Source organism: Neolamprologus multifasciatus, chromosome 13 (genome assembly GCF_963576455.1).
Source record: "Neolamprologus multifasciatus chromosome 13, fNeoMul1.2, whole genome shotgun sequence".
Classification (NCBI taxonomy): Eukaryota; Metazoa; Chordata; class Actinopteri; order Cichliformes; family Cichlidae; genus Neolamprologus; species Neolamprologus multifasciatus.
Window position 1 is genome coordinate 2,019,247 of NC_140451.1, and position 11,420 is coordinate 2,030,666.

General features: G+C 38.8%; 1 long non-coding RNA gene across 1 annotated transcript in view; it reads left to right on the plus strand.

Moving 5' to 3' along the window:
- The window catches only part of LOC146504771 (uncharacterized), a 126,714-nt gene extending 116,514 nt beyond the window's left edge, over positions 1-10,200 (plus strand). Inside the window, exons 2-3 of the long non-coding RNA XR_014877769.1 lie at positions 8,166-9,820; positions 9,916-10,200. This is a non-coding gene — a long non-coding RNA (uncharacterized LOC146504771). The remainder of the gene's footprint in view (positions 1-8,165; positions 9,821-9,915) is intronic.
- Positions 10,201-11,420: the final 1,220 nt, after the last annotated feature.

Here is an 11,420-nt window from a genome sequence, read left to right on the forward strand (position 1 = left end):
GTGAGACTGTTCAGTGCGTTTGTCCCTCAGTGAACCTTCCTCTCAGCCCTACCCCCTGTAATCACAGTCATCATGTGCTCATAATTTTGGTTGTAGTTGAAAGAAGAGGGGCAGTGTTTACTGTGACCGTGAACAATCACTTGCTTTGCATTACACATTTCTAATCCTGTGACTTTACCTCTAAAGGCTGGTTTTGTTCTAAAATCCAGCGTCCTGGCACACACACACACTCTACTGCACTCATTAACTGCTATACCTGTAGATATCTCTGAAATATTTGTACCTGCATGTTGGTGTAAGCTCTAGCTTACATTAGAATAGCAGAAATAAGGTTTGAGACAAAGAATTGCAGAATTATGAAGGTAATATGTGCCAATTTTTGTCCTTTTTAAAACATGCAAAGGCCTAACAGTGTTCTTCGAGTACAACATAAGTCTTCATGCTGTTTTAGTGCTTAAACAGAACTAAAAGTACACGTTAGGTTTGTTTGTAGGACAACACACATCCAGAACAGCATTACCACCTTTTGCTTTTGGCAGATTAGTCCTACATGAAAATCATTTTTAGAAGACAAATATAGAAGAAGACATAAAGTCTGCATTCATTTTTCACTCGTCCTGGAAACTTTTTTCATGTCACGTGGAAATTCATTTAGTATTTTATTTTATTTTATTTTATTTTATTTTATTTTATTTTATTTTATTTTATTTTATTTTATTTTATTTTATTTCAGGTTTAGCTTGCCACACTGTTAGGTACTAAAACTACAGTGTTAGCTAAGGGATTGTAGTTTTAGCTGAAACACACCTTTTCACTGTGGTAACCACTACGATCACCACAGTGGTTAGAAACTCATTTTCAACCCTTTCAGGACCAACTGTGACTCCTCCAGCTGACACACAACTTCACACCTCACCAACTGCTGAGTATTTAACATTCATTCAATTTCAGTTAACACTACACAGAACTTTAGGTTGAAAAGGTCAGTAAGGCTCCTGTTTCAAAAACACTGAAGTATTAAACAGTTGCCATAAATGTTAACCAGGCTAGCACACATGGTAACATCAGCTATTAAATGGTAAATGGACTGGTTCTTATATGGCGCTATTGAGTACATTATGGACACACGGAGAACAGAAGGCTGCACACAGCAGCAGAGGAACTCCAGTCGAGTCCAGACTGTGGGAACGACACTCTGGGCGAGTAAACCTGGAGCAGACGAATCAGATGCTTTCAGGCCTGAAGAGCTGAGTACGTGAAGCGATGCAGACTAAGCAGGATGCAGCTGAATGCAGGATGAGAGACCACCTGTGTGTTCATTGTAAAAATGCAGGCAGTTTACAGTGACTGCACTACTTTATCTTCTTTATCATAACTAATACAACACTTTATCCAAAATTCATTTTTAGCTTTTCCAAAATGCTCTTCTTCGATCATCAATTTATTTATAAGCACATTTAAAAACAACAGTTTGACCAAAGTGCTGTACAAAGTCGAACAAACACACACAAAGAACAAAACAAACAAACAAACAAACCTCAGCCACAATAATTAATTTTAATTCATAACTGAATTATGTAGACGTGTTAGATACTGTGCTCTTTGTTTAGGTTTCACAAACTGTAATAAAATACCCAAATATTTTGTAAAATCAATAAAACCATTAAACTTCATTTTCATAATTGGAAAAAAGAAATGTTGAAATTTAACAAGTTACCTTTTTCAAGATATGACTTCTTTGCCATTACTTCTGTTGTTTTAGGACAGGGTCAAATCTTCCCCGTGTGTGTGTGTAAATTGCTTTCCTGGGTATCTGAGTTTAGAGTCTCAGCATTACTATAACAACCCAGGTAAGGGTCCTAAAAAGGACATTTTTAGTAAACTAGGAAAACCCTCCACCAAAGCTTTTGCGAGCAATTGACATGGGAACATTTTTTATTTAAAAAATCAGACATGCTAGGAGGATTAATACTAACAATCTACCAAGAAATCAAAGTCTCTCAAATTTCACTAGCAATTAAATTGCTTGAGAAAAGCATTTTTGTAGCATTAAAGCTGCTGTGTTTGCCTCTGTATGTGAAAAATACAAAAACACTTCAGAAAGGCCGTAAGTCATAAAAACTACTGATGCAGTACTGATGTACTGATGCAGTGAATAATAACCAAAACGGGATGACAGGCACATGCTCAAAGCTGTGCTAGGCATGTGACACTTATCTAAACCAGAGAGACTGCAAACATCAATCGAGACCAGATACTCGATAAGGACAGCAGAGCTGTGTGAGGCTGCAGCGAGAGGGGGGAAAGCACAACAGACTAAATAAACTGTGAAAAGCAATAAGACTCTTAATTCAGTATCTTAATTCCTAATTTGAAATTTGAGTACAAGCAAATTAAAAAAATGAATGAAATGAAGTTTTTTTAATAAAATGTTGGGCTACTTTAACTCAACAAAGACACAAAGTCTCCAGAAGCAAGAAATGTCAAACTAATTTTACACTGTGGACACAAACAGCCTGCTTTGATCTGAAGTGGGCCAAACTAGTGAAAAACAACAACAACTTTAGTGTTGAGAAGTAATGACACGTTTAATGTCAGGGTGTGCTGTGTGGCAAGCAGAATAGGGCCCAAATGCAGGACAACAAAATAATGAAATGAATTAAAGGTGACGCTTTAATGCTGTTACTCTGAAACCTGAAAAGAATAAAATACAGAAACTAAGATCTACGAACTGGGAAACTATTCGTAGGATCATTGTAATACATAAAACAAATTTAACAAACTTTCAAGTCAATTTTATTTATACAGCAGCAAGTCACTGTGAGACAGGATATCTCTAACTTTAGAGATGTTGCACAAATGGAAGAAGGCAGTCTTACATATTTGTTTAATATGTGCGTTGAAGGACATGTCCTGGTCAAACATGACTCCAAGGTTCCTCACAGTGTTACTGGAGGCCAAGGTAAGAATCTAGAAGGGTCTCTAGACCTCTGTAGTTATACTGTTCAGCATTATAGCTCAGCATGAGCGATATTTAAGGTAGAGCATTTCTGACCTCATATAAAAATAAAAAGGTTATATGAGCTTGCAATGTTTTTTTCTTTTCACTCAGCATTTTTGGTTTAAACAGCTCAGTTTCAAAACGTCCTCTCTTCTCAGAACTGTTTACTTCCACTAAAAAAACACACATTTCATTGGCTGCAAAATAAACATGTTTTGGTTTCATGAGGCCATGTTACATATTTCAATGCATAATTATTCAAATGAAAGTGTGGAAATAAGTTTAGTTCCTCATGTTTTGGTGAAGTGCTACAAAACTACATTTATAAACAAACAAAAAACTAAATTTAGATCTGATACAAATGTGAAAAATGTACATACTATGTATCAAAATACACTAATTTTACTTACATACTGCAAGTACCATGAGAACCAGATTGTCATGGCCCCCCTGAGCCTCTCCACCAGAGTGTGTGTGTGTATACCTGTGAGTGTTCGCCTGAGTGTTGTCTAACCACGGTCTCCTTGTTGTCTGTTTCTCGCTGTTGTCACAAATATTTTGAACTATTTGTGACTCTAATCTAAAGTGTTCAGCTGAACTGACAGATTGAACAAATTGTCTTCTGTTACTCAGGCCATCTCTTACTTTCACTCTTCCTCTGCATCGTTGCAGCTCACCTGACTCATTTGAGGCTTTGTTTGCAATCTGACAAAACTCTTTTTTTCCCCTTCAACCTAGTTTTCAACAGGTGCAACATGAGTGAGATTAATTATTTATCATTGTTTTGCATTTTGAAAACCAGCGCCTCTTGCTCTGCTAACTGATTAAGTTTGTATTTAGAGATTTGCAAAGCTGTGATTTACAGTAAGATCATTGGCATTTTTCTTAGACTTTGGCAGTTTGAACGTATGTTGATCAGTTTTCAGATGTATTGTCAAGTTCTTGTATTTCACAGAGGCCTGTCACACAGGTCAATAATGTGGCAACACTTAGAGCCATGTATTGATGATGTGTGGTAATGTTCTTTTACAGTTTTTACAATTTCAAACTAAAACTCTAAGTTTTTTTAGAGCACAGATCCTATAATTCATATATAATCTTTTTATACCATATAAACGGTATAAAAAGATTAAATTGATTCATTGCACCATCTTGTTGAACACAAGCTAGTTCAGCATCATCAGGTTCTGTTCACAAGTCCACGAAAGCATGGAGAGAGTGACAGCAAGATTTACTGGGAATAAGAGACGGGGCTTTAACTTCTAACTTAGTGTTCTGGATTGCTTCATGTATATAGTGAGGATTTTACATCATGAAAAACACAACTTAGTTTAAAGTTGAGAATTGTCTCGATTGTAGTTGGTAAAAGGCTTAATTTTACTGTAATTAATGTTTTTACCAATGGCTCATCAGTCAGTAGTTCATTCCATTCCAACATTTTCATTAAAAATAAAGAATACCAGATAAACGCTTCTCTTTATTTTCAGGAACAAGTGTAGCCACACAAGTAGAAACCACAATGAAATGCGTCGACAGTTTTTGTCCAAAACACTTTCTTGTTAAAATCAAAACATTATTTATTTTAAGAAATTGAATATATTTACAGTTTTACAATTACAACAAATGTGACCTGGAAACAGTTGGACCACTGCATTCCTCATGCAGATATGAATTCATCGCTCCGATATAATGTTCGGCAAAAAACATTTCCTGTTGAACATTTCACGTTGTTAACAGCCCGAGCTCTTCTGGGTGACAGGTCCTGTGAGTCCAGCTGAAAAACCTAAAACGAAACACACTTTCACACTTTAATCTAAATAAGTAATAATTTTGAAGTCAGACACTATATCGAGCCTTCGTTTATTTAAAGCACTTTTAAAATGTTTTAATGCACACTACATGTGTGTATATAAAACACAATGCTTTACATAAAGTTAAGAGAATAATTAGAACAAAGAGAGACTTTTGAATAATAACTGACCTTGTGTTGGGCTCTGGTTCCCACCTCAGTCCTCACCTGTGTGCCATTACTCACCTGACGCTCATCACCTGTGACTAACTCAGCCCTACTTAAGCCCTCGGCAGAGCATTAGTACTAATAGTCAGTGTTGGTCAAGTTACTTGAAAAAAGTAATCAGTAACTAATTACTGATTACTTCCCCCAAAAAGTAATCCCGTTACTTTACTGATTACTTATTTTCAAGAGTAATTAATTACTTAGTTACTTAGTTACTTTTTAAAAACACAATTTACAACCTGAATAGGTGATAAAGTGATAGATCTTTCAGCCCAATTCTACTTTTTCTACATAATCCATCATACAAAATGTAATCAGATGGAAAAGTCTCTTTTTAAAACTTATTTTATTAGTTTGAATCTTTTTACTTTGTGCATCAAGCAAACATTTAATTATCTGCAACATTCTCTGACTTGAAGAAATTAGTTTAACATTTAAACCTATTTTCTGCACATTCCAGCACATAAAATAAAATATTTTGTGTGTTTACACTCAGTCTTTCAAATAGATGCAAGTAAAACACAGCAGAAAATAAATAAAGTCAAAGACTAGCGGTCCTGTTGCTCTATTTTCACCTGTAAAGCAGGAGTGGGGTAGGCGGAAGTTTACCCTGGTGCAGGTGTGCAGCGGTCAGTGGAAGAATCCGCGAGTTTCTCTGTGAGTTTCCCATTACGTCGTAGCTACTCGGTGCTTGCTCAGAAGTTTTCTTCCCACGCACAACGGACACTAATGTTTTTGTCACTTTTTATGGAATCAAACTCAAAGTAAGGTCAGTACTTCCACGCTTTAAACGCTGCACGCTCATACTCTCTCCCCTTGATATATGATCCATTGTTGATCTGCACACAGCTGTTGTCACGAACGTCGCACTCGCTTACGTCACTGTCATGAGACATTCTCGCAAAAATCACGGTTTTAGTAACGCAGTAACGCAGCGTTCCTACGGGAAAGTAACGGTAATCTAATTACCGTTTTTGCAATAGTAATCCCTTACTTTACTCGCTACTTGAAAAAAGTAATCGGATTACAGTAACTGCCCATCTCTGCTAATAGTACTACTACCAGTACTATTACTGTACTAACCTCCATCAGTGTAGCCCCAGCTCGTGTTTCCTAGTGCTTTCTTCTAAGGACCATTCCCCTCTCTCTGTACACACCTCCCTGGACCCTTGCCTGTTTCCCTTCCCTGTGGATCTCATTAGGATGAGCCTGAGTGAGTTTTCCTGAGGACTGGACTGAGTGTGTTTGTGAGTCACTCTCAGCATGAAGAGGAATGTGGACAATTTCCTGGCCTGGACCTTCCCTTGGATTCCTTGGAGTCCCCTTCCTCTCTACGGTGTGTATATACACACATATTCCACTTGGTGTTCTTGTTGTAAATAAATCACCAGTTCGACTCCTGTGATTGAGTCCTGCACCACTAACCATGACAAGGGTTAGTGGTGTCATCTCAGACACTCTCTTGGCAGCAATTTCTTCAGCTTTGGATGATTTCACCCTCTTCCACACACATTCCAATCTTTGCCAATTGGGCACTCACAGGAGCTGAACCTCACCAACTGACCCTCAACATGCACCTATATTAAAAGCAAGTTAATGCTTACCTTAAACACTCTAACAAACACTGGCAGTGCTGCTGTGTGTACTGGTACCACTGTAGCTAGCCACTGGGCAGGTAGATAGTCTCAACAAGGCTAATATAACTAACTCTCCAAAACCTCCCTGTTATGGAAGATTTCCATATTCGTTTACGTCCACTGTTATAGCAGTGCTGTACGTGTGTGTGCAAATTCCCTGCTGACTCGGCCTCAGGATGTCTAGAGGCAAGAATCAAGCGCACCCAAATGAGCGCATCAGTGATCATGTGCGCATCACGCAGAGGGAGAGTGAGAGACGAAAAGCAGCAGAGCATGGCAGTTGTATCGCAGTTTGTGTGATTCCGTGTGCGTTAATGAGACTGTAAGTGTTATTACCTTTGACAGGTTAACTGGTATGATAATAGTTATAGTTGTTTGTGTATGTTCAAGCTAAAGGTATGCCTCAGTACACTGCTATCACGTTAGTAGATTTATTTAACTATTTAATTAATTAGCACTAAGTTAATACCAGTGGCCAGAATCTCCTCCAATGACTATATCCCGCGGTTAAAGGATTTTTCTGTTGTTTATTGTTTAGTTTAGCTGTTGTTAGCTTGCCTCATTCTTGCCTTAGTACTAGCAACTGGGAAGATATGCGCTATTTAGCCAACTTCTGGTCTTACAGCGACCCCTTGTGGACATTGTAAAATATTGCTGTGTTTGAGTAGATGATGTGTTCTGATTGTTGCTTAGTTATCTTTGACCCTGCTAATTATAGTATTACCTGTTTCTGTTTCCAGACAACTATGCTTATAGTCACCTTTACTGCATCTGCTACAATTATAAGTGCATATCTGGCTGCATCACAGTTGGATTTATCCTGGCAAGCCCTGCTGTAACCAGTTCTTCTGTGAAGCTTCATTAAAGACGGTGAACTAAACTCCTGGACTGCTGCAGTCTTTCTGACCGAAGACTTAGGCCAGACTTGTATGCCCAGCACTTCCAGTATAAATATATTCTACACTGGCATTGACATTTGACATCACAGCAGAGAAGCGAGTCTGACATTGATATTTGACATCACAGCAGAGAAGCGAGTCTGACATTGATATTTGACATCACAACAGAGAAGCGAGTCTGGCATTGACATTTGACATCACAGCAGAGAAGCGAGTCTGACATTGATATTTGACATCACAACAGAGAAGCGAGTCTGGCATTGATATTTGACATCACAACAGAGAAGCGAGTCTGGCATTGATATTTGACATCACAACAGAGAAGCGAGTTTGGCATTGATATTTGACATCACAGCAGAGAGACTGGATGTGATGTCAGACCCCTCTAAATCGTGTAATTTACAGATATTTAATTCCAATGATTTGACTGCATCATTGTGTCTTTGAGTTATGACCCAAACTCTCTTTCAACTTTGTGAATAAATTCACGTCCCCCTGTGACCTCATAATTACACCACAGTTCAGATGGCATGAATGAGTCATGAGGTCACACCAACAGTGACAACATCAGCAGTGACATCACTAAAGTTGCCAGGTGAGTCCATAAATAGAACCCGTGACGTGGAGCAGGTACCGCCGTTTTGGACGATGCCACAACGCAGGTATAGACGCAAACGTGCTTCTCGCCCCGCTCGCAGACGCAGGAGAGCCCACAAGGCCTCGGGTGTCCGCAGACGTGGGAGAAGATACCGTCGCAGACATCAGACAATCTCAATAAACATGTAGGATGAACATCAAAATGTGGTCCAATCAAGCTTTTTTAGATAATATATGTTGTTGTTGTTTTGTGTGTGTTTGTTATCAATGTTGTGAAAAAAGTTAAGCTTAGTAAGCCATCAAGCACTGATTACTGGTAGAAGAGCACCAATAGGAGACAGAACTAATTAGAAGGTGTTATTCCTCCTCTCGTTTACATGTTTTGCCCTTGTGACCCATTCCTTCTGTCACGTGTGTTTTCCCCCCAGCCATCATGTTCTGTTTGTGCTTAGTTATGTCCATGTCTCATCTCTAGTCCTCTTTTCCCTCTGTATGTATTTACAGTGTACGTGTTCCTCGTCGGTTTGTCATGCTAAGTCTGCGTGTCTTGTTCCGTCATGTGTCATGTATCACTCCAAATCTCACTGACTTTAACTAATAATAACTGTTTGCTGAGTGTTATGTCTAAAAGGTATTGCACAATCGCCTCTAGTAGAGGATCAGGTTTGTTTTCCACTGATAATGGATTTTAACATGACTGACCAATGATTGTGGAGCACGTCCATGTAGGATCTTATAAATACAACGAGCAAACTTAAATGTTTTAAAATGTTCAAATCTTAATATATTATATTTCTGAAGTATGACGGAAGGAAAAAGTTTCATATTTTTAAAAATATCCAATTTCATATGATCAAATTTATGTCAAAAAGTTCATATTTATTCCTCCTATGTCATGTGTGAGTACTGTACTGTAAATGTCATATATATCAGATGATACTGATAACCTAATGCTAATAACTATGCAGAGGTCTCTAGGCCTCGACTTTTATGGAGCATGTGAAGTTTGGGGCAGAGTGGACAAAGAAAAGTTTCTCAGCAGGTTCAACAGGTTGCTACAACACAGGCCGATGAAGTATTGCACTCACTCATCCAAACTGGCAAACATGTAACATACACCCTAAGACTGATCCTGCTTTTTACTCCTTTGCTATGATTTAATTTGATATTATGTAGCCATGGAGACAGTTTGCATAGATTAGAATGTTAGATTCCTGTGATGTCATCAATGCCCGATGTTTTGTTTTAATGTCTTGTGATAGTTCTAAGTGCAGACAAAGTCAGAGTTCAAGTGAGTTTAGTCCAATTTTGATCCACTTTCTGACATGTGGTCAAAATCTTGGCCGACCTTTACCACACCACGTGCTGTGGGTGTGCGTAAATATCTAGGTGAGTAAAGTCTCCTTTACCTGTTAAATTCAATTTGTTTTGTCTCTCTGTAGAGGACTTTGAAGAAAAATACGAAGAGCAGGATAAGCTGGGTGAAGGAGGCTTTGGGACTGTCTTCTTTGGAAAACGCAGAGAAGACAATTTCCCAGTATGGCTTCTTATGTGTGCACTTTACAATTCTTCTAGTTCCTCCTGTTCTCTTTTTCTAAAACACATTTTCTCTGTAATGCAGGTGGTGATTAAGCATGTAGCTCAGTTTTTAGTCAGCTACCTACCAGTGGTAAGAAATGTTTGTCTTTTTCTGTTGTTTTCCCCCAACGTGTTCCTCAAACAGCCTAATGTTTGAACACTGACCTTGATGTTCTGTTTCTCAAGCTTCTTAATGGTAAAATGACCGAGATTCCCAAGGAGGTGGCATTGCTAATAAAAGTGGGGGCAGGACCAGAGGCTACGAGCAGCAATGTGACGCCCGCTTAAAACGACTGGTATGACTTGGAAGACGAACTCATTATGGTCTTTGAAAGGCCAAAAAAACATAGACTTGGAAGCCTACCTGGCAAACAGAAGAACCTTTGTGCACGAGAGGGAGGTTAAGGTCAGCGAGTGGCAAGATAACATGCGGCTCTTTAGACTTATAGTGCGGCTCCACGTGGTTTGGGATTTAGCTGAAGTGTATTTTATTTATGTTAGTTCTTTTTTAACTTGTAGTTCTAAATTAGAAGATTATTGTGATATTGAAATATAAAAATAAAAGTATGGTAAGTATGACTGCACAGGGGCTTTGTGGCCTGGCTGCAGAAGTCACTGGATAGAAAGCTGCTGACGTTTCACTGCATCCTGCACCAAGAGGCATTGTGTGCGCAAACCTTTCCTCTAGAATGCACAGAGGTCATAAATGTTGTCATTCAGATCATCAATAAAATAATGGCAAAAAGTTTAAATGCTCTCCACCTCATTACTGGATGAGGTGGAGAGCATTTACCCTGATCTCCTGCTGTATGACAGAGTCCTGCTGTCCAGAGGAGAGGTGCTGAAACGCTTTGCTGCATGTAAGATAAGAGAACTCTTTATTGTCATTGCACAGTCATACATAGTACAGTAGTACAATGAAATTGGAAAATGTCTGGGAGAGGTGAAAGTTTTCATGAGCAGCAAAGGGCTCGCCTTTTCTGCGCTGGAACAGCCAGAGTGGCTGAAAAAGCTGCACTTTGTGGACATTACAGCGAACCAGAAGAAGCTGAATACAAGTCTTCAGGGGAGAGGAGGCACAGCGTTACACATGCTGGAGGAGGTGTTAGCGTTTGAGTGCAAACTGACAGTTAATAAATTCAGAGCATTTGCAGTCTGCAATCACCACAGTTATTTGGGAAATAATTCCACGAGTTCAGAGAGGAAAAACCCACATTATCCTTCCCCATCACTGCCCTGACCATCGATCCATCCCTGTTAAATGTGACTGGATTTTCAGGTGATACTGAGAACCTTGTTTGAAACATGGAATGCCATCCCGACACATAGACATGAAGAAATATGCATTTGGAGTCCTGACGATCTTCAGATCCACATACGTATGTGAGCAGCTGTTCTCCACCATGAACTGTGTTACAAACAAACACAGCTGACGCCTCACAGACGACAGCTTACAGTCCTGCGTAGATGAAAGTGACTTTGTAACTTGTAACTGTAAATTAAATGTGTAAGTGATATTTATATAGGTGTAAACTTATCCACAGCTTTATGCCTTGTTGCTGTTTTAGAAAGAGTTAAAAAATGAATCCACTATTTAAACCTTTTGAATGCAGGATATTTTATTAAAGCAATTTAGCAGGAGGGGGGGAAAGCCAGCTCACATACTATGATCACATAATGAAATCACTTAA